The sequence below is a fragment of the Nelumbo nucifera genome, chromosome 1 (assembly GCF_055504915.1).
Source record: "Nelumbo nucifera cultivar China Antique chromosome 1, China Antique-T2T, whole genome shotgun sequence".
In the NCBI taxonomy this organism is placed as follows: domain Eukaryota; kingdom Viridiplantae; phylum Streptophyta; class Magnoliopsida; order Proteales; family Nelumbonaceae; genus Nelumbo; species Nelumbo nucifera.
The window spans coordinates 188,303,506-188,330,569 of NC_142649.1; the positions used below are offsets into that span (position 1 = coordinate 188,303,506).

General features: G+C 36.8%; 1 long non-coding RNA gene across 2 annotated transcripts; it reads right to left on the reverse strand.

The window, feature by feature from the left end:
• Nucleotides 1–2,774: 2,774 nt before the first annotated feature.
• LOC104596169 (uncharacterized) lies at nucleotides 2,775–26,874 on the reverse strand. Of its 2 annotated transcripts, none has more exons than XR_735001.3 (5): nucleotides 26,719–26,874; nucleotides 25,452–25,542; nucleotides 25,281–25,361; nucleotides 3,320–3,381; nucleotides 2,775–3,128 (listed from the first exon to the last, which is right to left on the reverse strand). It is a non-coding gene; the product is annotated as an uncharacterized LOC104596169 (long non-coding RNA). The 2 variants fall into 2 exon arrangements; XR_735002.3 differs by having other exon boundaries at nucleotides 2,775–3,211; nucleotides 26,719–26,857.
• Nucleotides 26,875–27,064: the final 190 nt, after the last annotated feature.

Below are 27,064 nucleotides of genomic sequence, written 5' to 3' on the forward strand. Positions count from 1 at the left end.
CTGATTATAATTACTTACTGATAATTAATTCCTTAATTATAGTAATGATAATTATTATTTTGGAATGTAATTAATTAGTGATAATTAATAAGTATTTTAATAATGTTAATTATTAATTGGGATATAATCATTTTATATTTATATTAATTCATATTAATTTTTTATAAATATATAATTAGTGTTAATTATTTACATTATTATTATTATTATTATAAGTAATTATAATTAATACTATTATTATTCTCCAATACATCTTTCATTTAGTGAAAGTTAAATTATAAACTTTCAATTATTCATTATTGTTAAACTAAAAGAATTATAAAAGCAATTATTATTTCAAGAATTAACTAAAAATCGTAATTATAACAAATTAATTACTTCATAATAAGAATATATTACTGATTTTAAAATCAATACACACATAATAAGAATATACTATTAGTAAATAATAGTAATAATAATATACTTATTATTATTACTGATTTCATAAATATTAATATATTATTAATCTATATTACTCAATAAAGACATGGAATAAAAAAAAATTCAAATTGCCACTAAATGAATGAACTAAAAATCTATAAGTATTCTAATTGACTTGAATTTGACACATCAACATGCCCAAAATTATAATTTCAACCTACATTTTTTATTTCTATCTCCCAATTCCCATAATTCAAACATACCATTAGGTTATGTACAGGTTTCCCTACCTTTTTCCTAAAGATAAATTCTAGCTAGTCTACATGCATTGTGGGGAGCTTAGACTTAAAATCCATAACCATGATCAACCAAAAGAAGCGTTGCCACCTAACTTGGAGGTGACTTCCATACTCAGGATGATCCCATTATTCTCCTTTCTTTCACGTTTCCTCTATTGGATGAACTTCGAAGTCCTAATTATATTATCAGTTGATTGTAGCCATACATGATGATGATTTGATTGTAGTCATATATTTTTCATTTCTTACTTTAGAGGATGGATGCATCTGCAAATGTTGTTTGGCATGAATTGTTTTTCTTAGCATATCTTTGAATGATATTCTTCCTTTTTTGCCTCTTTAAATGGAAATCATAAATGCTTTTTATCCATTCATATGTCCCTAAATATTAAGCAGTATTGGTGATATTGTTGTAAACATCCATCTAAATTTACTATTTTTATAAATAGATTAATGATTTCAAAGTTATTGATACATTTTTGGAGATGGGTTGCTCAACAAGACATTGATCTTTTATTGTTAAATAGTAAATTTCAAATTAAATGATACTATAGTTGCCCTTACTTAGTATGGGGTCATTGTCTAGATAAAACATCGTAAGTCTCTTAAATCAAATAAAGAGCCTACCCTAAATGTCTATTATAAATAATTAAAAAAAATGAAATAATTCAGATTAAATAAAATAATTACTTACTGAAAATTACCGAATTAAGTAAATAATAATAACAATCAATTATTTATAGAAATAATTAATAATAATAACAATCATCAAGTACTTAATTAAGAAAATAATAAAAAACAAAATAACAATCATTAGTTATCATTAATGTTTATACAAATCATGCCCCATAATAATTACCAAATATAGTAATTAAACCTTAAATAAGAAATAATATTTATTAACAGTCATTAAAATTGTTGTTAAGCCAAATCATTTGTTTATTCTTAAATGGAAAATATGAATTAACAAATCTATTATATAATAATTATACTCGATTGGAAAAAATGTTTTAAGTAAATATTTAAATAATTACAAATTTCGTTAATATTATTACTAAATAACAAAAAATTTAAATTAAATACTAAAATAAATTAATAATAAGAAGAAGAATGGTTAAATTAAAGTAATACACGTTTCAAGTTGAATTTAATGACCCGTATAATTTTACGGGTTTGACATATAAGGGTCAATTTATGTGGACTCGTAGACTGTATGAGTCTTAAAAAATGGCAGTTTATAAACAGTAATAAAAAATGGTAATAAAAATCATTAATGTTTATTCATATATATATATTTATTTTTAATGGTAATAAAAATCAATAATTCACTAGTTGATGGTTATATATATTTATTTTTAAATGAGTTGTAAATGGTTATACAGATGAGAAATGTGCCATTTCTAATTGGATTGCAGTCAGGATCCTGAATTCAGAGTAGATCGAGTCAAAATCCAATCAATTGATAGGCATAATCGTTAGGATACCAGATCACTTTTGTAATATTTGAAGCAGTTGTTTTTAGATGGGAACAAATCCCTATTTGTAGCGGGTCAAGATGGATTTAATCTAGATCAAATGTGCACAATGCCCTAAACCTAAAGACCTAAACAAAGTATGATAATCCCTATTATTCTATTTATTCGTGCCATGTTCCCCTCCTCTGTTGCACACAATCCCTAGTAAATTTGTTTGTTAATCTATTAAGTAATTGAACACGAATAAATGACAGCTCTGTTTTAAGCTCTAGTGGTACCAAATTGATGCTTAGTTCCGTTTGCCCAATCGAAAAACAATAAGACCTAAACAGGTAGAGTGGTTATGAAAGGTCTACTACGTGGCGGAAATGGATTAACAGAGGATGGTAATTTACTAAAATGCCCTTTTAGGATTCGTATGGTCGAAAGGATGTCATTTCAAAATGGCGAAAATGGGTAGGGAAAACCAGTTGATCTCACCTTCATTGATAATTAAATTGATCTATGCTTTGCTCATTTGACTATGAGAAAGAAGCAAGAAACATACATACACAAGCATGTAAAGGAGAGCAAAATGGTCCAACAAATTAAGGGTAGTTTGGGGATTTAGAAATGTTTAACAAGCACATAACAGTCAAATGCGAATCTTTTTTTTTTTTTGAAGTTAACTGATGCAATGCTAATGGGGGGGGGGATGTTAGAATCTAAAAGCTCAGGGGGTCTTTGTTGCAAATGAAAGTTCAGGGGGCTAAGTGTCACTAACCCAAAGTATACGGTGGTAAACCCTATGAAAGCACTGCTGACTGAAGCTCATCTGTTATCAGCCTTTCTACCTTTCCACAAATCTTCTCAACTGGAGATGAAAGACTTCAAAGGGCCTTCCATTTCTCTCCCTCCAAATGGATCAGCATACTACTGCCAAGGGAATCATCTGCCATAGAATCCAAGAAATCTGATATTTAATTCATCAATAACTTTAGGATCCTTTGACTTCTTTATCAACTTCTGTAGTTCCTATAAAAACTTAAAAAGCCCAAAAGTTAACAAAATAGGCAGAAACTTTAAATTTTTTCTAAAACAAATCTCTAAAAAGCTTCTTATTTCATGACAATAGAGAATCACCTTTCTCTCAGGTCTCAGCAGGAAATCCTGTCTCAAATAAGAAACTATATCTCTTCCTGAACCTATAAAAGAAAATAACACAAGAAAAGTTCTTCCAACGAAGGTAGAAAGTTGAATTGATGCATAAAAATGAGATTTCCATTGTACTAGCTCAAAAAGTAGATGCTTGCATAATAATGGCAAGGTTGGGAGTTAGATCTTAACATGGAAAACCTGCAAGAGGATGGGTTTATGCAAAAGTTTCATAAACCCATAGCAACTTCTATCTGTGTTGCATTTTTTGGTTTGCTGCAATATTGCATTGGTCTAAATTTATATGATTGATTACATTATATTGTCTTTTCTGCTTAAGTGCCTCATAATTTTGATGAGGTTACAAGAGAAATTTGCAATTCCACATCTAAATAAATTAATTTAGACATGAATTAAAGAATTACATTATATTTTACTGCTTCAAAAAAAAAAAACCAAACCTTTCAAATTTTGATTCTGCTTTGGTTCACAGACATACTTCTAATTTCTACCTTTTATGACCATGGAAATTATAGTGTCCAAGAGACTACAAGTAATCTACAAATGTGAAATTAATTGCCTTGCCCCAAATACACTTGTTATGATACATTTAATTACCATGGAAAGTGTAGTTTTTGTGGAAGAGACAGTGCAAAAAATCTACAGGTGTGAGATGCTTGGGAAAGCAGTGAGACACTGTAAGTAGGTTGGCAGGAACAATGTGAAATAAATTCCCCCACCAAAAATAACACTTGGGTGACAAGTTGTACGTGAACCATGAAACTCAGTGGAACCCCCCAGATTTTTTGGTAATTTCTCTGCTCAAAACCCCAGTATCATCTGTTTCTTTTGTGCAAGACAGGCAATACCAAATGGTATGCAAGGACGTTGCAAACTTCTATGAAAATGTCCTTTTCTGGTTAATTTTTGCAACCCTCTATTTTATATTGATTTCTCTCTCATTAGCAAGATGGACAAAACCAAAAGTAAAAGTAAAACAACAGGGATCAGACTCTTCGCTCATCAGATAAAGAAGAAGAAATCATGGTTGACAAAGCAATCACATTGCAAGGGGAAAACAAAAATTGTATTCTGACACAAGAGAAGTAAAACAGGAAAAAAAGGTCAGATCTGATCCAAAACAGTCTTTCAGTTTCCCTATAGAATGCTACTTCAAGTAACAAAGATAAACTTTGAAACCTTATTTTAATAGAGTTTAATTTTTTATAGACATGTCCACAAATCCATATTTTTCATTTTTGTCTTGCTTAGTAACAACCCCTGTACATGCATCAGATTTCAATTCCCATGATATAGCAGAGTTATATCACGAATACTTCATTGAGCTTCATTGAGCTTCATTGAGCACTAGTTAAGTTCCAATTTATTAAGTTATTAAGTAGACAATATGTAACAGAAATTACTATATATAATGTATGCCTATCATGAAATAAATATTTATGCCGTCACTAGGGATGAGACACTGATGGATGTTTAGATGATTATCATATTCATCGGTATTTGTATGGGACACAATGCTTGTTCTTATATTGTTGTTATTGTTGTTTCCTGGTGCAACATTATGTCTGTAATTTGCAACTTGTTATAATTCAGGTCTGCCTTAGAGTTCAGCCTGACTGAGTTCAGTTATGTAGAAGAAGAAAAAGTGATAAAGAAAGAGAGAAGAGAGAATTTTGGTTCGAACTGAAAGAGTCAACATGACTTCTCCCAGTCGGCCAGTAAGTATTTATATTATTATTAAAACATGACTGGAAAGACCTATGTGCCCTTACTTAAGTTAAGAGCACATGTTTCAACACAACATTACAGATCAGCAACATCAATCAAGGTATAAAGACAGAAATACCCCTACGCTAACACTCCCCCTCAAGCTGGTGAGTATATGATATATACTCACCAGCTTGTTACATATGTAGTCCACTCTTCCCCGACTCAAGCCTTTTGTAAATAAGTCAGCCCACTGATTTCCTGTATTAACATGTGTAGTGTCTAACTCTCCATTCAGCACCTTCTCCCTCACAAAGTGATAGTCAACCTCAATGTACTTGGTTCTTTCATGAAACACTGGATTAGAGGAGATATGAACTGCAGCCTGATTATCACAATAGAGCTTCATTGGAGTGTTAATGTTGTACCCTACTTCCTGTAGAAGGTTCCTTAGCCACACTAATTCACAAGCGGTGTGCGCCATAGCCCTATATTCTGCTTCTGCACTGCTTCTTGCCACAACCGTCTGCTTCTTACTTTTCCATGTCACCAGGTTACCTCCCAGAAACGTGCAATAGCCTGTAGTAGACCGCCTATCAGACATAGAACCAGCCCAATCAGCATCAGAATACCCTTCTATTTCAAGTTTTCCCCCACTCTTGTATATCAGACCGCGACCCGGGGCCCCTTTAAGATACTTCACAATTCTCAGAACCGCATTCCAATGAGGAATCAAAGGTTTTTGCATGAAATGGCTTACCACACTAACTGCAAATGAGATGTCTGGTCTGGTAATGGTTAGGTAGTTCAGTTTGCCCACAAGTCGTCGGTATCTACCAGGGTCTTCAAACACTTCACCCATATCACTACTTAGCTTGGTATTTGTGTCCATGGGTGTTTCAGCTGGTTTGGCACCCAACAAGCCTGTTTCTTCCAGCAAATCAAGCACATACTTCCTTTGGCACAGGTTAATCCCATACTTGGATCTCGCTACCTCTATCCCCAAGAAGTATTTCAGTTTACCCAGATCCTTTGTCTGAAAGTGATCTTGCAGATAAGTCTTCAGCCTGTCAATACCAATGTTATCATTCCCAGTAATAACAATATCATCTACATACACCACCAACAGTATTTTTCCTCCCGGAGAGTCATGACTAAATACAGAATAGTCAACTTTGCACTGTTTCATGCCAAACTTCTTTACCACCTCACTGAACCTACCAAACCATGCTCGAGGAGACTGTTTAAGCCCATATATAGCCTTCCTTAGTCTGCACACCTTACCATCCTTCCCCTGAGCAACAAACCTTGGAGGTTGCTCCATGTAGACCTCCTCGAGTAAGTCACCATGCAAAAAGGCATTCTTGATATCAAGCTGATATAGTGGCCACTCATACATGGCTGCAAGAGAGATCACAACACGAACTGACCCTATCTTAGCAACCGGTGAGAAGGTCTCTGTGTAGTCAATGCCATAGGTTTGGGAGTACCATTTTGCAACTAATCACGCTTTCAGGCGTTCCACACTACTATTAGGCAGATACTTAACCGTATAAACCCACTTACAACCAACAGCTTGCTTCCCAGGAGGAAGAGCAGTGAGTCCCAAGTATGATTATGATGAAGGGCTGAGAGTTCTTCTTCCATGGCACGGCACCACCCTGGAGAGGCAAGGGCTTCCTGGACATCTTTAGGAACAATAACTGATGATAACAAGGTAACAAACTGGCGATGGGAAGTGGAAAGGTGAGTAAGAGAAACATAATTAGAGAACGGGCATCAACAAGAATGCCTTTTTGGGAACTGTGAAGTGGAAAGAAACTAAAATCAGCACACACAAAGAACCGTCGAGAACCAGGATGGTAACACCTATACACTTTCTGGGTCCGAGAATAGCCAAGGAAGATGCACTTGAGAGAACGGGCATCAAACTTGTCGTTCCCGGGACCCAGATTATGGACAAAACAGACACCCCAAAAACTCTCGGCGTAAGGGAACGGAGACAAAGTGGGAAACAAGACCTGAAACGGAGACTGACCATCAAGGATGAACGTGGGCATCCGATTAATCAGAAAACAAGAGGTAAGCACTGCATCACTCCAAAAAGGTTTGGGAACATGCATGTGATGCATTAGGGATCTTGCTGTTTCAAGGAGATGGCGATTCTTTCTCTCAGCCACCCCGTTTTGTTGTGGGGTGTAGGTACACGAGGTCTGATGTATAATGCCGTGTTGGTCTAGGTATTCCTGAAATGATGAGGATAAATATTCGCGGCCATTATCAGAACGAAAAACTTTGATGTGGGTACCAAATTGGTTACGAATTTCAGCATAAAATTTTTGAAAAATGGTAAACAATTCACTTCTTTCTTTCATTAAATAGAGCCACGTCATCCTTGAAAAATCATCCACAAAAATGACAAAATATCTGTATCCATTATATGACATTACTTTATAAGGACCCCAAACATCTGAATGAACTAAAGAAAAAGGACTCGACACACGGTTATCAACCCTAGAAATAAAGGAAACACGATGGTGTTTCCCAAACTGACACGACTCACAATCCAAAACAGAAAGCTGACTCAAGGACGAAACCAAGGACTTCAAGACTTTGAGCGACAGATGACCAAATCGGTAGTGCCACTGGAGAGGAGAAAGAGGTGACTGGAGAGCTGTTGAAGTTCTACCACCACCACCGTCAAGATAATACAGCCCACCTGCTTCATGCCCTCCACCAATCTTCATCCCCGTCTTGAGATCCTGAAAGACACACATAGAAGGATAAAAGGTAATGGAGCAATTAAGTGATTTGGTCAGCTTACTAACAGACATAAGGTTAAAAGGCAATTTAGGAACATACAAAACTGATGAGAGGGATACAGGATCTAGGTCAACATTACCAACACCACAAATTGAGGATGTGGAACCATTAGCAAGGGTGACAGATTGTGATGTTGAGCAATGAGATAAGGAGGAAAACACACCTGGAGTTCCAGTCATGTGATCGGAGGCTCCAGAGTCAATGATCCAGGGATTGGGTGTAGATGCCAGACAAGCCATACCTGAGTGAGCAAAAGTCGCCGTGTTGCAGATTAAAGTACTCTTGATAAAGCTGATAAACTCTAGTTGTATTGTCCTGCCCCGAATACAATTTCTTCACATGGTCCCACACATCTTTGGCAGTATCAAGGAACATGAAGTTCACACTAATCCTGGGTTCCATACTGTTCCACAACCATGTGATTATCTGAGCGTCCTCTTGCTCCCAGTCTTCATACTCGTGAGAGTCAGAGGAGGGTTTCTCCTCTCTGATGTGTTTTACCTTCTTCTTTGCCTTTAGAAAGACTTCAACGGATTTAGCCCAAGGCACATAATTCTCTCCATTTAACTTAATGGAGGTCATCTGAACATTCAGGTAGTCTGTAGGCATCATCACACTAGGTTTATAATCATTATTGTCTCCCATTATGTTATCACCAATTCTGCACACTTGCTGAATTCTATTATCACTGAGATTTGCACACTACACACCACTAGGTCACACCTGTCACACTGATTGCAGCACTAATTGTTGCTGGAATGTGTGCTCTTTACACCACAAACCCTAGATCACACCTGTCACACTGATTTCAGCACTTGTTGTTGCTGAAAAGTGTGCTCACACCACAAACCCTACTCCTACAACTACCTGAAATCTCACCACTATATGATCATATCTCTTCCTTCAAAATGCACAAAGAAACCAACATAAACCCTAGCACTTACTGGCCGAAACCCTAGCAAATGGTCTGAAACACACCTCCTATTTAATCCATAACAGATATCATGCACTGAAATCTCTTACCTTATCGCTAAAGTAACACCCATGCGAGCAGGAGAGCAGTCCACACACAACAGCCGCTTCACACACAACAGCCACTGCCCACACAGTTCGGCCCTCTATTCTTCCTCTACTAGGAGAGGGCGATCTCAGAAATCACAGCAACCGACCACATACGACCTGACTGGAGGCATAGAGACCCCCAAGGGAAGAGGACGATCACTCCTTTTCGGCCCTTTCCCTTATCTCCAATCGAACACAGAAAAAAAAAGAGGAAAACCCTAGATAGGGTGCGCAGAGAATGAACCCTAGGCAAGCAGAAATCTAGGCAGATTTAACCTCGCTCTGATACCATGTTATAATTCAGGTCTGCCTTAGAGTTCGGCCTGACTGAGTTCAGTTATATAGAAGAAGAAAAAGTGATAAAGAAAGAGAGAAGAGAGAATTCTGGTTCGAACTGAAAGAGTCAACATGACTTCTTCCAGTCGGCCAGTAAGTATTTATATTATTATTAAAACATGACTAGAAAGACCTATGTGCCCTTACTTAAGTTAAGAGCACATGTTTCAACACAACATTACAGATCAGCAACATCAATCAAGGTATAAAGACAGAAATACCCCTACGCTAACACAACTATTGCTCCCAAGTCCCATCTACTTCAGTAGGCTTCAGTTCATTGTCAGAAATCCAATTCTTCATAATATATTTATTTCCTAGAAAACTTGATATTTCTCAAGGAAAGGACACATTCTGAACCACTTCAAGACAAACATTGAAGAAAATACAGTAGGGAACAATGATTATGAGTTAGAGAGTTGTTGGCTCTCCAACAATACCAGAGTCATAGGTTTTCCATTGAGAACAGTGAGAGAGGTGGTAGTTCAGTTTTGTTTATAAGATTTTTTTTTTATTTGTAATTCTTTTTTTTTTTTTTTAAGTTGGAGTATGGGTGATAGGATAGTACTTTTGGGTTTTCTTAGCTTAGGGAGATTGGCTGAACCTAGGCAAACCATATATGTCTTGCAAAAACATGGGTAATGAATTTAGGAGCTTATTCTATTTTGTTCATTTGACTTTTGGTGAGTGATTCCCAAAAGCCTGCAGCCATAAAAAAACTAGAGACAAGTAATGAAAAGCTACCACACAACATCAACTAAAGGACCAAATTGATCTGAGGTGAGTCATCTCTCAATTCCCTTCAATTCTCAACATTCACACACTTTACAAAAGTTTAGGTTCCTTCTCATCCCTTTAAAATGGTTTTAAAAAATTCCTACTAAAACCCTAGTTTTCAAAAGTTTCCAATTTTCTGTCTTTGTGCCAAACCATCTTAGAACCTTTCCAAATTCAATCTCAAAATAGCATTTTTTTTTTTATTTTTAACTCTCTATAATTTAACTTCAGCAGAAAAAAAAAGATCTCTAGAATTTAATACTGAATTAGCTTCCTAATCACATCATGCAGCCATATAGCCCTAGACAAACTCTCAGAAACTCAGACACCTTCCCTAAACATGCTCCACTCCTACAAACCCAAACCTTGGACTTAAACCCTTGAGATCATCATTTACATTTTAGTTTTTCTTTAAATTTGTTGTTATTCTAGCGTTGGATTATATCAGTCCTATATCAGGTGCCTAGTAGCTACCGTAGTCATAGTATTGCATATTATGGTTTGTTAAGAAGAGATGCTCAGGCCATCAGGGGTATTCTAGTCTATTCACATTATTTTATATTTTTTTGATAAATCTATTTACATTATTTTATACTTGTTATTCTATTACAGTTTGTCCTAGTTTAAGTGGCTGTCCCTACACTTAGTGAGGGGCAGTATTGTCATTGTATGTCTTTTATTGGAAATGGTAATTTTCATTCAGTCTTTCATAAAATAGTTACACGCCAAACATTCAGTATTGTCATTGGATGTTTAAGGGATATCTATATAATGGATCAGCCAACCGGGAGAGAGTACTCTTTTCTTTCCTTCTTCTATTCTTTCTCCTCTCTTTCTTTCTTTTGTTCGTCTAAGTCAGAGCTCTAAACCTAGACAGAACCAAGGCTTATTTCATGGTATCAGAGCTCTAGGAAGGGCTCTCCAAGGCTGTGATCACTTCTTTGGGCTTTGCTCTACATTCTTTGATTTGTTTCTACCAAGGGAGACAGGTTAGTAGGGATTTTCTGGTTTACAACCTCCTGTCTTTCTTCTCTTTAGTGTCACCATTGGTGACAGGTTGGTGGTGTGTGTAGTGGTGTAAAGTCCTCTAATTGTTGGTTACCAAGAGGGTTATGTGCTGTGGGGTTTGCTGAAGTGCACTCTAGATGTGCTACAGTGGTGCCTGCGGTGTGTTCAGAGAACAGTATATTACTGAAACCTTATGGATGTGGTGTAGGGTGAGGACACCATAAAATTTTGTCTGAAAGGTGTTTGGTTAATTGTCACAGTGGGGTGACAGCATAGAAAAAATGTTAGATTGATTGTTGTTGTAGTATGTGTATTTTCTCCCACTTTGTTATTGTTCCCTTGTTTGACTGTTAGAAGATCATCATGGAAGCATCTGGTAGTGGACCTAGTGGTGAAAATAAGTCCAACACAATGGTTCAATTTGAAATATTTGGATTACAGATGTCAACAATTAAGATAAATGGAGAAAATTATATACCTTGGTCCAAGTCAATGGAAGTCTTCCTTAAGGCAAAAAAAGGAAATTGAAGTATTTGATGAATGAGAAACCAACAATGGATGGTAGTGAGCATGATGATTGGGAGAAAGAAGATGCTCAAATATTAATGTGGTTGTGGAATACCATGGAACCCTAGATAAATGCCAATTTTATGTTTTTTGATACATCCAAAGAGGTTTGGGAGCATGCTAAGAGGTTTGTATTCAGGAAAGGATAACATATATCAATAGTTCCAAAGAGTACTTTTGAGTTGCAATAGTGTGATACGAGTGTAGAGGATTACTATGCCAGCCTTAAAGGCATATGAAATGAATTTGATACCTATCAGCCTTGAAATTCAGATATCAAAATACAAAAGAAATTAAAGAAGCAGTTTGATGTAACATGATTACTTTCAAGATTGAGACCAGAATAATCAAGGTGTTTTTGGTGGATGTGAACATATTGGAGGTTGTGGTAGAGGTGGTGATCGAGAACAAGGAAGTGCACTTATTGTGGGATGGATGGACATGCAGTCAATTTTTGTAGTTTTGCTATGATCTCCACCCCCTTCTTGTTGGGATAATCAGGTGATGGTTAATAATGATTGTGGGGATAATTCTATTCCACAGTCAAGTACAACGACATCAACAAGTGCTACTGGGAAGGAGATAGTCAATATTCCACGTAAAGGCTAAAACAAATTCCTCCAATTTGCTACCCAAAATTAGATTACTACAATCACTTTTGCTTCTTCAAGTATAGCCTGTTTAGCTTCCTAGTCCCCTTATTCATTGATCTGGGTCATTGGTTCTGGTGTTTCTGATCATATGACCAGGTCAGCAAGTGTGTTTACTCCCCTTTCTCATTCCTCTCCCTCTTAGTCTGTTACTCTTGCTAATGGTGGTTCTACTCTTGTTCTTAGTTTGATGATGTCTCTCCTCACTCATCCTTTTCTTTATCTTCTATTCTATATGTTCCAAACTCTCCATTCAACTTCATTTCTGTTGAAAGGTTATTATTCTGTATGTATAGTACCACAGGGGTACTTTGGTACTTTCAGCACCTTTTAATTTTAAGTTGTGTCGCCCTAGTATAAATAATAAAAAGCTGGCGCCGCCAGTACCTTTTGTGACTCCAAATCTCTGTCTTTCTTCTCTTCTCTCTTCCTTTCTTCCTTCTTCTCTTCTGGATAACATGGTATCAAAGCGGGACTGTCAGATCTGAAAGAAGAGAACGAGCAAACCTTTCTGTCTTCTTCCTTCGCCAGCTACAGTGAGATTTATTGAAGATCCAGATCCAGATTCAGATTGGAGTGAAGTACTCTCTCTCCCCTTCTTTTTTATTTTTTTCTGGTCGTGTGCCAGAACAGAACCTGTAATAGGTTCAGTTAGTTAATGTGAGGCAAGCAGCACCCTCTTCTTTCCTTTTTTGTGGGATCGGCTGATCCCTGTAACAGACTGTAGGTCGATGATGACCTTTAAATGCTGTGACAGCAGCCTTCTGATGAATTTGTAGGTCGGGGGATGACCTGTATATGCTGCGACAGCAGCCACACTTGATTTGTAGGTCAAGAGAGGACCTGTATATCCTGCGACAGCAGCCACACCTGATTTATGGTAGGCCAGTGATGACCTGTGAGTTCTGTAACAGCAGCTGATTTGGTTTGAAGAACTGGGATTTAAACAGGGAAAAGGAAGGGAGTGGTTGTCTCTAATTCCCTGGTGTAAAGATTTTTATTGGGGTGTTTGGCTGTTTCTTTTTGGGTTTTTTTGTGTTCACTTGGAGTGTAACCTGAAGTTGTGATTATGAGTGGTGAAAACTCTGCCACATCTGGAATCTCCTCAATGCAAAGCGGAATAAGTGGGGGTATAGATTTATCCTTCCCTATGGCTGTTATACCCCTGGATGGCTTGAATTATTTAGAATGGTTGAGGGGGATCAAGTTATACATTACTGCAAGGGGAAAAATAGGGTATATAAATGGGAGAATTAAAGAACCGAATTCCAGGAGTGCTGAGTATGACAGATGGAACTAGGAAAACAGCATGGTTATGTCTTGGCTTTTGGTGTCTATGCAACCTCAGGTGAGAAGGAACTTTATGTGGGCTGAAACGGCTTATGAGATTTGGGAGCAGGCAAGATCGACCTATTCTAAACTGCGTCGCTATGCAAAAATCTATCAGTTACAAGAAGAATCATCCACTTGTAAACAGGGGGAGAGGAACCTTTCTGCGTACTATTCAGATTTGACCTCCGTCTGGAAGGATTTAGATCACTATCAGAGTGTAGGCTGGAAGTGTGATGAAGATGCAAAAGCATACAAGAAGCTTGTTTCCCAACAAAGTGTGTTTGCGTTTCTCCATGGCTTGAATCCAGTGTATGAATCCATCAAAGTCCAGATCCTGGGCAGCATTGGATCTTCCATCTGTCCAGGAGGTTTATGCGTTAGTACAGTCGGAAGAAAGTAGAAGAAATTTAATGAACAACTTCGGAGGGGATGCAATTGTGTAGGTAGCAAAAGGGAATGTTACTACATTCTACAGGTGGGGGAATTTTTTTTAAGAAGGGGGACCTTCAAAAAAGGGTGGAAGACAAAGACAAACTATGGTGCACCCATTACCAGAAACCCTGAAACACCTGTGAAACATGCTGGGATCTTCGTGGGAAACCAAATGGGCCCAGGAATTAAGCAAGAAGCAAGGTTCAGATCTGAATAAGAAGTTAGGACAGCAAGGTCCAAGAAAGTTCACCACAGAAAATATGGCTTCTCAGGAAAATCAGCCCCCTACTACTACTATGACTCAAACACACTTCTGGTTCTGACCCGAGAGAGGATATTATTAATTCCTTCCGTGACCATTTAGAACTCTATGGTAGAGCAATTCGTCAGATGGATTCTTTTCCTCCTTCAACTTCATTTGCGTCTACATTAGGTAACTCTGCCATAACTTTCCATTTATTGTCTCATTCCCCTGACTCTCCTTAGATAATTGATTCTGGAGCGTCAAAACATATGACTGGTAAGTCCACTTATTTCCAAACCTACCACCTCTTCTCTGGAAGAGACAATGTGAGACTAGCTGATGATTGTCTCATTCCCCTGACTCTCCTTAGATAATTGATTCTGGAGCGTCAAAACATATGACTGGTAAGTCCACTTATTTCCAAACCTACCACCTCTTCTCTGGAAGAGACAATGTGAGACTAGCTGATGATTCATATTCCACCATAGCTGGTCAAGGAACCATTTCTCTTCCCTTTGGCCTCACCCTGACTAATGTCTTACATGTCCTAAAATTCCCTATTAATTTGTTCTCTGTTAGTAATATCACTAATTCTTTAAACTGCTCAGTAACTTTTTTCCCCTCTTATTGTGTACTCTAGGATTTGGCCTCGGGGAAGACGATTGGTAGAGGACGTATGGTGGATGGACTCTACATGCTGGAGAATAAGGCTGGTCTTATAGTCACAGAGTCTAAGATTCAGTCTAGTACGAGTCAGGTCTATTTATGGCATAGTCATCTCGGTCATTTGTCTTTTGAGTCTTTAAAATTGCTGGTTTTCCAGAGTTATTTAAGTTAGTGTCAGTGTCAGTGTCAGTTTACATGTCAAACTTGTCAATTAAGTAAGCATTGTAGAACTCATTTTTCTTCAAAGAATAATAAATCTGAATTTCCTTTCCATATCATTCATTCTGATGTTTGGGGCCCTGTTACTTTACCGTCCGAGAGTGGCTACAAATATTTTATTACCTTTATTGATGATTACTCCAGATACACATGGATATATCCCATGCGAACCAGGGATGAAGTACCAAAAGTTATCCAAGATTTCTACCGAATGATCTTTACCCAATTTCAAACTGAGATCCAAATTTTCCAATCTGATAATGCCAAAGAATATTTTCATAATGATCTCACGGAATTCTTTGCTTCGCATGGATCACTTCACTATAGCTCATGTGTCCGAACACCACAACAAAATGGTGTTGCCGAAAGAAAGAACCGACACCTTCTTGAAGTGGCCAGGGGTTTACTCATTCATATGAATGTCCCGAAACGTTTTTGGCTTGAGGTTGTCCTTTGTGCTACCTATCTCATTAACCGTATGCCCTCTCGCTAGTTAGAGTGCAAAGCCCCACATCAACTTCTTTTTCCTAAGTCTCCTCTACTTTCTATTCCTCCTCGTGTGTTTGGTTGTCGTTGCTTTGTTCAAAATCTGGCGCCCACCCGTGGAAAATTGGATCCTCATGCTATTCCTTGCATCTTCTTGGGGTACTCCCTCACTCAAAAGGGGTACCGATGCTTTGATCCCATCTCTCGGAGATGTTATGTTTCTATGGATGTCTCTTTCTTTGAGAGTGAGCCTTTCTTCCTTGTTTCTCCTCAGGGGGAGCGTAAAAATGAGGAGAAACCAGTTCAGCTGCCTCCTCTTCCCGATCCTCCTCCCTTTCGTGTTTTCTTTCGACGTCACAAAGGCCAGCCAAGTTCAAGAGCTGTGGATAGACCTGTTCATGGGCCGGGCCGAGCCGAGCCGGGCTCGGGCCGGGCTTTCACTTGTCATTAAGGGAAATATGCTAGGCCTGAGCCCGAGCCCGGCCCGACCAATGGGCCTATAACTTGGGCCCGAGCCCGGCCCTGATAAAAAGCCCGAAGCCCGAGCCCGAGCCCAAAGCCCGACCTAATAAAAAAAAAACATTTTTCCCTATTCAAATTAGAATTAAAAATTCAGATAGTTTTTCTTTCCTATTTAAATGAACAATGGGCCTACAAGATGGTTTTTTTCCCCTTTCTTTTATATTTTAAAACACAGTTTTACATTCTTAAATAAAAAAATTTATTCAAATGGACATAATCACATTACTCACTTTAAGTCTAATATTAGGTCGGGCCGGGCTACTTTTGACAAAACATGAGCCCGACTCGAATTTATTGCGGGCCGGGCTTTTTAGCCCGAATTTAAGCCTGCAGGCCTATAACCACGTTCAAGCCCGTCCGGGGGCTGGGCCGGCCCGTCAGGCCACCCGACCCATGAACAGGTATAGCTGTGGAGCATCCAGAAGTTGTACCACCAATGCCATCAAACTCTCCGGGGGTGGATCCTTCCCAACCAGGTAACTTGGTTCCCATTGATGTTCCTAACCCTATTGCCATTGATACCTCTATTGCTGATGACCTTAACCTTCTTATTGCTCACAGAAAAGGTGTTAGGTCTTGCACCACTAAACACCTCATGTCCCACTTTGTTTCCTATGAGAACATTTCACCTTCCTTTTGGGCCTTTCTCTTCCATTGACAGTGTTCCTATTCCTAAGAATGTGGTAGAAGCTCTTTTGATACCTGAATGGATAGGTGCTATGAAGGAAGAGATTAATGCTTTACATAAAAATGGTACATGGGAACTTGTAGATCTTCCTGAGGGGAAGGAACCAGTTGGGTGTAAATGGGTTTTCACAGTAAAACATAGGGCTGATGGCACAGTGGAGCGGTATAAAGCTCGCTTAGTGGCAAAGGGGTTTACACAAGTGTATGGAGTGGATTATGCAGAAACTTTTGCACCCATTGCTAAGATGAACTCCATTAGAGTTCTTTTCTCCTTAGCTACTAATCTTGACTGGGGCCTTCATTAACTTGACATCAAGAATGCATTCTTAAATGGTGACCTTGAAAAGGAAGTATACCTGGTGCAACCCCCTGGTTTTTGGGCTCAAGGTAATGAACAAAAAGTGTGCAGGTTAAAAAAATCATTATATGGCCTGAAACAATCACCGAGAGCCTGGTTCAGTAGGTTCCATGAAGCAAGGAAGTATACATGGTGCAACGCCCTGGTTTCCGGGCTCAAGGTAATGAACAGAAAGTGTGCAGGTTAAAAAAATCATTATATGGCCTGAAACAATCACCGATAGCCTGGTTCGGTAGGTTCCATGTAGCAGTTCAACAAAGAGGATACAAGCAGTGTCAATCTGATCACACACTGTTTGTGAAAAGAAGGGAAGGAAGGATTGCAACACTGATAGTATAAAGTTGAAGAGTTTCCTTGCTACCCAGTTTGAAATGAAGGATCTAGGTCCTCCAAGGTACTTCCTTGGGATTGAAGTGGCCTACTCACAAAAGGGTATTTTCATTTCCCAAAGAAAGTATGTCCTAGATCTACTCCAGGATACAGGAAAATTGGGAGTGAAGCCTGTTGATTCCCCTATTGATCCTAACCACAAATTAGGAGACTGTTAAGGTGAACCCATTGAGGATGTGAAACAGTTTAAGAGACTTGTAGGAAGACTGCTATATCTTTCTATGGCTCGACCAGACATTGCTTATGCAGTGGGTGTTCTTAGCTAGTTCATGCATGCCCCTAAGACTACCCACCTTGAAGCAATAGAAAGGGTTCTCAGATATCTTAAGAAGTTCCCAGGTGCAGGCTTGTTGTTTCAAAAGCACGGGCATTTGAAAGTTGAAGTGTATACCGATGCAGATTGGGCAGGATCCTTGAATGACCGGAAGTCAACCAATGGCTATTGTACCTTTATAGGAGGGAACCTAGTTACCTAGAGAAGCAAAAAGCAAAATGTTGTAGCTAGGCCTAGTGCTGAAGCTGAATATTGAGCAATGTCTCATGGAGTGGCTGAAATTATGTGGCTAAAGAATTTGTTGAGTGAGTTGGGCTTTCTAGTTGATGGACCTATGACTCTTTACTATGATAACAAAGCAGCCATAAACATCGCTGCTAATACTGTGCTGCATGATAGAACTAAGCATATTGAAGTTGACAAACATTTCATCAGAGAAAAGGTTGTCACAGGGGAAGTGTGAACTCACTATGTCAGTTCTGAAGACCAACTTGCAGACATCTTTACAAAAGGGTTACATCACTTGCGACATTATGATTTATGTGACAAGTTGGGTATGATTGATATCTATGTCCCAACTTGAGGGGGAGTGTTGAAAGGTTATTATTCTGTATGTTTAGTACTGGCTTACCGCAGCGGTACTTTGGTACTTTCAGCACCTTTTAATTTTAAGTTGTGTCGCCCTAGTATAAATAATAAAAAGCTGGCGCCGCCAGCACCTTTTGTGACTCCAAATCTCTGTCTTTCTTCTCTCTTCTCTCTTCCTTTCTTCCTTCTTCTCTTCTGGATAACAATGTCTATTAGTAAATTAACAAAATCTCCTAATTGTTTTGTGACCTTTCCTTCATATTGTGTTTCCTAGGATATAAAGATGGGGAAGAAGATTGGTGGAGGGCATGAATCTGGAGGATTGTATTATCTCGGCACTGGTGGTGGAATTTAAACAATGCTCTAGTCTTCCCTTCATTTCAGTGGCATTGTTGTCTTGGTCATCACTTGCTGTAGAATCTGAAGTCTTTGGTTCCTACTTTAGAATACAAGTCTTGTGAGTTGTGAGTCAGGTAAACACCATAGAGTCTCTTTTACTCCAAGAGTTGAAATAGTGTATCAAGTCCTTTTCTTCTTGTTCACCCAAATGTTTGAGGTCCAATCAAAGTTGAGTTACATTAACTTGGTTATATTTAATGAAAGATTGTTCAGAATTGGTTTCCATTTTTAACTGTTTTATACAGAAATTTATAATCAGTTTGACATTTCTATTTAAGTGTCGAGATCTGATAATGGCTGTAGAGTTCCTTTCACAATATGGTATTATTCATCAGACCTCTTACACATATACTTCTCAACAAAATGGTGTGGATGATCTGGGATTGTGGAACTGTAGAAGACTCTCTCAAAATGGTTGGTGACTTCTTGGTTTCTTTGAAGTTAAAGCTGGTGGATGATGCTTTTTCAGGCCTGTTAACTACAGTCTATGGTCCTACAAAAAGTTCAGCAAGACCTAGATTTTGGGAAGAATTTAATGGGTTTTGGGAGGGTGACAATTTTTCCCTCTGGTGTATCAGGGGAGATTTGAACACAATAAGGTTCTCCTATGCAAATGGGCTGGTTAGAAGAGAGAAGCATGAGGGATTTTGCCGATCTGGTTCAAAGGTGGGGGCCGACTGATGGATCTACCCCTTGCAGGCTCTACTTTCACTTGGACCAACAACCAAGCTGTCTCCACACTGGTAAGACTTGATAGGTTCTTAATTTCCCTAGAGTGGGAAGATTGCTTCCCCTAACTTTCACAATCGGCTCTGCAAAGACCCCTCTCAGACCACACTCCTCTGCTACTAGACAATGGAGGTGTCCCCAGAGCTCATGCCCTCTTCAGATTTGAACATATGTGGCTCAAGGAGGAAGGATTTTTGGAGATGCTTCAGGAATGGTAGTTTGGTTAGGAACGATCCTCACAGGATCAGCTAAACACATCTTTCATCTGAAGTTAAAAGAACTGAAGCTGAAAATCAAAACCTGGAACAAGGAAGTCTTTAAAGGGGTAGAGAGGGAAAAAGCAGATTACTTGCAGCAAATAGTTGATCTTGATGTTGAGGAAGAAAGAAGTCCCTTGAGCAAAGAAGGTAGGAAAAAGAGAACTGAAGCCAAAAAGAACTTTGGAAAGGTTGGCAGTCCATGAGGAAGTAAAATGGAGACAGAGATTGAGGTGCCTCTGGTTGAAAGGAGACAACAACACAGCCTTCTTTCACAAAATGGCAATTGTAAGGAGGTGAGTGAACAATATAAAGATGTTTAAAGTCAATGAAGAGGTGCTGGAAGATGAGGGGAGAATCAAGGAAGCCATAGTAAGCTACTATTCTAATTTCCATAAAGAGCATTGGAGAAGAAGACTGAGGTTAGATGGCCTGTGCATAAATAGAATTTCAAAGGAGGATGCTGAAGAGTCAGAAAAACCTATTACAGAGGAGGTCAGAATTGCCATCTCCCAATTAGAGGGAGACAAGGCTCCTGGCCCGGATGGTTTCACCATGAAATTTTATAAGTTGGGGTGGCACTTCCTCAAATAGGATCTGATGATTTTTTTTTTTTTTTTAAGTATCTGATGAAGGTTTTTGAAGAGTTTCATTCCAATGCAGCTCTTGAAAGATGCCTTAATTCAACCTTCACCACTTTAATGCCTAAAGTGATTTAATAAATTATTGGAATCATATTACCCTTTTATTCAAACCAGCCAAGTTGTGATGTAATTTGATAAAAATAAAAATATAAAAATATTATAAAATTTATAGAAAATTTGAGCATGTCTATAATACTATATATTCATTATATAAAACAAAAGGTATAAAAAAAGAATAATTGTTATCAGTGATGAAAAAAGGCTAAAGTACCAAAAAAAAGAAAATTAATGTCTTATCCATGGCTCATTTATAAAATTTATAGAAAATTTGAGCATGTCTATGATACTATATATTCATTATATAAAACAAAAGGCATAAAAAAAGAATAATTGTTATCAGTGATGAAAAAAGGCTAAAGTACCAAAAAAAAGAAAATTAATGTCTTATCCATGGCTCATTTACATGGTCAAATAAGTCAACAGTTCAACCAGTAAAGTCAACTAGTTGTTAACCAAACCAAGTGAAGGTTGTAATGGCATTGCTCCTTGCCATGTAGGTGTGGAGGTGTAAATTTTTGTTATTAATACAATACTTTACCTCTTTTCTGAAAAAAAGAGAACATTTGAAGCTAACTATTTAGGTTAAAAGACAGTAAATCTGACATTAAACCATGGACCATGCTTCGATTACTTATCTTTGTTGCTTTAATAATAAAATTATTATTATTATTATTATCATTATTATTATTATTGCCATGTACTATAGTAATAGTAGTAATGATGATAATGCAATGAAAATGAATATCAACAGAAGGATGATGATGTATCATCATTATTATTTTGTAAAGAAAATTGGCCAAATGAAATTGCCACCTGCATCATCATTTAATATGATGATGTTACATCACCATCACCTGTTAGATGCATTTATACGACCATTAAAAGTATAAATGCTGTCCTAGATTTTGAACTTTCTCTTGACTAAAATACCCTGTTTTTGAATTAGGTTGCTTTTTATTATGAAAGCAGAAAATGTAATTTGGATTGTCACATTTTAATTCATCTTATCTTATTCCCTCTCATTGAGACATATTTATGGTATTAACTCTCAATCTTTCTCATTGAATCATATGTTTAAAACATTTTAGTTTCTTACTATTGAATTCACTAATTTCTAATGAAAAAAATTGAAAATTAAATCTACCTATAATTTTAATGGTATAATTAAAAGACTATATTTTAAAATGACCTAAAAATGAAACTGTATTTCCATGGTGGGTTAGCAGTTCAACCAATAAGATCATCTCATTGTTGGTTAAGGCAATAAGAAGATTTAAACCTAAATATTTAAGTTAAAAGGCAATAAATCTACAGTAAATCATGCATCTATTACTTATTGTTGTTACATGGGTTTTAATAAGATTATTATTATTATTATTATTATTATTATTATTATTATTATTATTATCAGCATCATCATCATCATTTTAAATTGCCATGTACAATAATAGTAGTAGTAGTAGTAACTACTACTGCTACTACCAACAACAACAACAACAACAATAATAATGATAATGATGATGATGGTGAAGAGAAAGCAAACATCAGTATAATGATGATGCATCATCATTATTTTGCATAAAAAATTGGTTAAGTGAAATTACCACGTGCATTATCATTTGATATGACGATGCTGCATCATCAATTGATATGATGATGTTAAATCATCATCATCACTTGTTAGGTGCATCTATACCACTACTAATAGTATGAATGGGGTCCAGATTTTTAGACTTTTCTTGACCAAAATACCCTATTTTTTAATTTGGCTCCTTTCTATTATGAAGGCAAAAAATGTAATTTGGATTATCACTTAATTTTTAGTCCATCTTATGATTCCCTCTCATTAAGACCTATACTTAAGGTATTAACTCTCAATCTCTCTCATTAAAACTTACTAGAATCAAACCATTTTTTTTCATCCAATTGGCAAGTCAATGGTTCAATCATCCAAGTCAAATGGGTCTACCCATGATGTCATAATTAAAAAATGAAACATTGAAAAATAGATACAAATACAAAAATAAACAAAAAAGTGTGATAAATAAGAAATGCTTTTATTAGTGATGGAAATGGAGTATAAAAAATAAGGAAAAAGAGAGTTTCTAACCTAGGGGTGAGCATTATTCGGTTAAAACCAAAAAACTGAACTGAAAATTTTGGATTCGTTTTTTTGGTTTTTGGTTAGTTCAGTTTTTGAATATTTCGGTTTTGGTTTTGGTTTTTAGAATTAGAAATTCGGTTAACTGAATAAACCGAATTAACCAAACTTTGGTATATAATATCTAATATATAATATATAATATGTAACATATAATATATAATATATAATATATTATATATTTATATATTAATACGTAAGATAATGAAATTTTATTTCACAATATATATTATAATATATAATATATAATATAGTATATATTATTAAGATTTGGTTTTAACTGAAAACCGAACCAAAATTTTCGATTTTGGTTATTTCAGTTTTTATGTATTGTTATAATTTCTTATGGGTAAGGTGTGGGTAGTAGGTACAAACTCACCATGTTATTGTCTAATTAAATAATGTTTTTGCAGGCAAACAACTTGATGGTGAAATGAACTCGAAATCTTGGTTAAGTGAAGATTCAACCAGTTTGACCATCCAATTTGATCGTAGGATGAAAAAATTTATCATAAGCGATTGGAACTACATTTCTCTTTGGGCAAACAAGTAAACTTGTGATGTCAAAAATTAAATAATAAAAATGAAAAAATAATAATAATAAAATTTGTAGAAAATTGGGCATGTCTTTAGTATTATATGTTCATCATATTAAACAAAAATGTGTAATAGATGAGAATTATTGTTGTTAATAATGGAAATGGCTAAAAATACAAAAAATAGAAAGAAAATTAATGTTTAACCCATGACTTGTTGGCCGAATCAACAATTTTGCAACAAAGTGGTAAATAGGCTCAACCACTTGAAGCTCAATGCTTTTTGTTGGTAAGTATTTCATGGTTGTATTAACACTTGTGACCAGCTTCAGAGGAAAAGACCAAATTGGCCTCTATCCCCCAACTGGTGTTACTTGTGTAAGGTGAATAGTGAGACTGCTTTCCATCTCTTAATCTCCTGCCCGTTTGTTTACGGCATCTGGGTGGGACTCCCTTGATAGTTTGGAGAGGTTGTTTGGCCCTAATGTATTAAGAAGCGGTAAAAGGAGGGGTAGGTTGTTGTGGAGATATACAAGAGCAACAGTGGTGTGGACAGACTGGGAAGAAAGAAACCTAAGAACCTTTGAGGAAAAGGAGAGGGGCAAAGAAGTAATTATTGAAATTATTACCCTAAGAGTAGCACACTAAGTCAAAACTCTGAAATTATTCAAGGACTTTAAGTTGGAGGATTTTTCAGGAATTGGGGGGCCATAGTTGTTTCTTCCTCTAAAAATCAGAAAATTTTGGAGGTTTGGTCCTCCCTCCCCCAGGAGGGGTGGATGAAGCTGAATTTTGATGGCAGCAGTATGGGTAACCAAGTGGCCTTAGGCATTGGAGGGGTAATCAGGGATGAGAGTGGTGCTATTCAGGCCTTGTTTTCTGGCCCAATTGAACAAGGGGACTCGATAAAAGCAGAATTTCTAGCAGCAGTTTTTGGAGTAGAAAGAGCAAAAGAAATGGGCATTAATAGGCTGATTGTTGAAGGAGATTCTAAGATTATAGTGGGATGGCTGATGAAAGGTGAAGAGGTGATTTGGCAACTCAAAACTGAATCCGGGCAGTTCAAATGGATCTTAAAGGATTTGTATATTCAAATCAAATGGATTAGGAGATCTGCGAATAGCTTGGCTGACAGTTTAGCGAAGCAAGGGGTTCAAAGAAACAATATGTACTAGGAACATTTGTAGTTTTTTCTTTTTTTTTGGGGGGGGCTAGTCCTATTTCGGAATGTCCTTTCACCACTTCTTGTTGTAATCTGCCCTTTATTCTTCTAATCAATAAAATTTCTTCTTTGTGTTGCTGACAAAAAAAAAGGCTCAATAAGTTGTTAGTGTGACAGGTCAATCAATTTGGTTGTTAGGTTCAACCATAAGTTGAAAGCATTGATATAAACTGCAAGTAAAAAGATTTGAAAGATGGGTTCTAAATCATCATCATCACCTGAAATTGCCACATGCAATACATGTGTACATTAGCTAGTCTATACAATGGATCAACTGACTGGGAGAGTATTCTTTTCTTCTCTCTTCCTTTCTTTTTCTCCTCTCTTTCTTTCTTCTGTCTGTACAAGTCAGAGATCTAAACCTAGACAGAACCAAGGCTTATTCAAGGTTGAAACAAGACAATCTTATTTTTACCTTTAAGCCATGTTGGGATTGGTGTAGAAGCAGAAACAATGTAGCAGAAAAGGAATTATGAGAAATGCTCCTCCATTTGCCTTCAAAAAAAGGGGCAAGAAAAATGTGGAGAAAATCAAACTTTTACCTGGAATGACCAGGAGAGCTAAGACGCCTTTATTGTTTTACATGAACTTTTAGAAACCAGTAAAATTGAACTATGCAGACATATTCTAATATCAGTGAAACTAAAAGCTCCATTTAAGGCAAGGACAATGATGATATGTGAAACCAAAAGCTACATTAAATTAAGCAATCATTTATTGTTTCCTATCCATAGCATATTTTTACATAATTGAGAATAAAACATAGAGATACTAATGGAAACATTCACTTACCCTTTTAAGTGCTTGAATAACCTCCCTAAACCTGCCAACAGGCTTCTTGCTGCTGATTTCCATTGGCCTTTGATCATGGATCTGATGATCATGGACAACTTTATGAGTTCACAAAATCCATAAAGTAAATTTAATTACACAAATGTAGTTGTTCTTGTTTGTGCGGCCAACCTTTTTCTTTGAATTGGATTTTGATACACAGAATCAAAATCATACAGTGAACCTTCTGCACTTCTTCAAATTCACATTCTAGTTCTTCCTCCTATAAGAAAAAAAATCATAAGTTATGCAAGAGCATCCCTGAAATCCACAACAAAGCTTATATGAAGCTAGGGGAGGCTGACGAAGCAGCTCGTAATTGTTTCCAAACAGAAGACATAATTTTTGAATATTAATTATAGACTAGCCATATAGATCTTTAGAAAGCCAATCTAACATGGGTTGGCCAAATAATTTAGCAAATCTATGGATCCAATGAATTGCTATAATCCTGATAAAACTGAGAGTAGTACTTTGTTATACTTTCAGGGTTCTTATTTAGCAAGTTAATTGATATGAAAGCTAATTAGTTATTAGATAGTATTAGGAGTTTGTAGTTTCTTAGTTTTACTTTTACTCAGTTTAGGAATCTTTACTTTTATTAGCAAAGCAAGTTATTACAAGTAAGCGAAAATATTTTGAAACTTTAAATTACTTAGGAGTGAGGATACTTAGGAAAGTAAGTGTTTGGTTATTTATGAAATTCCATGTATATTTAGAAGTTAGGAAATCCGTAAATATGGATCATTAAAGAATAAGGATGTACTGAAGGTGAGTAATTGAATGGAGGCTTAAGTGTTTTTTTTTTTTTTTCAGTTATTTATCTCCCTTGTATTTATATTTGCATTCTGTCATTGCTTTAAATTTCACCAACCCATCTCCTTCTTTTATTTGCATGTCTTTAAGAATTCCATGGTTTTCGCTTGCATCATGTACAGTCTGCAGAAGCCTAAGGACATCAATTTCCAACTTCATTGGCTGTCTCTTGCTAGGTTTTCTTTACTGGGATCTCTTATTTTCTAATAGCTGTTCATGCCAGGCTGCATTTTAATAACAACGAACTCTTAAAGAAGCTTATATAATAGCACATATTGTTTAAGTTACAAATCTCTTCTGAAGAAGATTCCCGTTCATCGCTCCCTTCAGGCTTGTTTTTACCATAACCAGTACTAGCCTTGACAGATTTCTTTATTTCCATCCTGGAAAGTTCCACCCTACAACTTGAATTGATTACAACTTAAGTTAGTGATTGAGACCAGACCCGAAAAGGCACTTAAAGGTAATCACCGAGAGTCGTGGAATAACGCAGTTTTGCTCCAGAAAATAAAACATACAAACAGCAAAATATATGGCATCAACCTCAAATCTATAAATACCTAGTTCGTTTCAAATCAATCACCTTGATTCACAAGTTCACTTTATCCCTCGTCGCTTCACTGCGATTCCCCTCTTGAGTCAATCTGATATTCCTGGAGCTGGTTCCCTGTTTCTCAATGATCAAGCCAGAGAAGTTCGCAGTTGCGGCACAAATGACAACCTGAACCATCCTGATGGACCTGATAGCGAACCGGGAGAAGGCTCAACCTTGAGCGTCTTAACGGTACCTAAAAATTGTTAATTTTTAAAATGATCGTGCCCTTTATGGTAAATTTATCTTTTACTTGGATGTATCATGTATACGCTGTATTCCTGCCAGCAAAAGTTTTTGTCTTTAAGACCAAGCACGAAAAAGAGATTCTAATCTA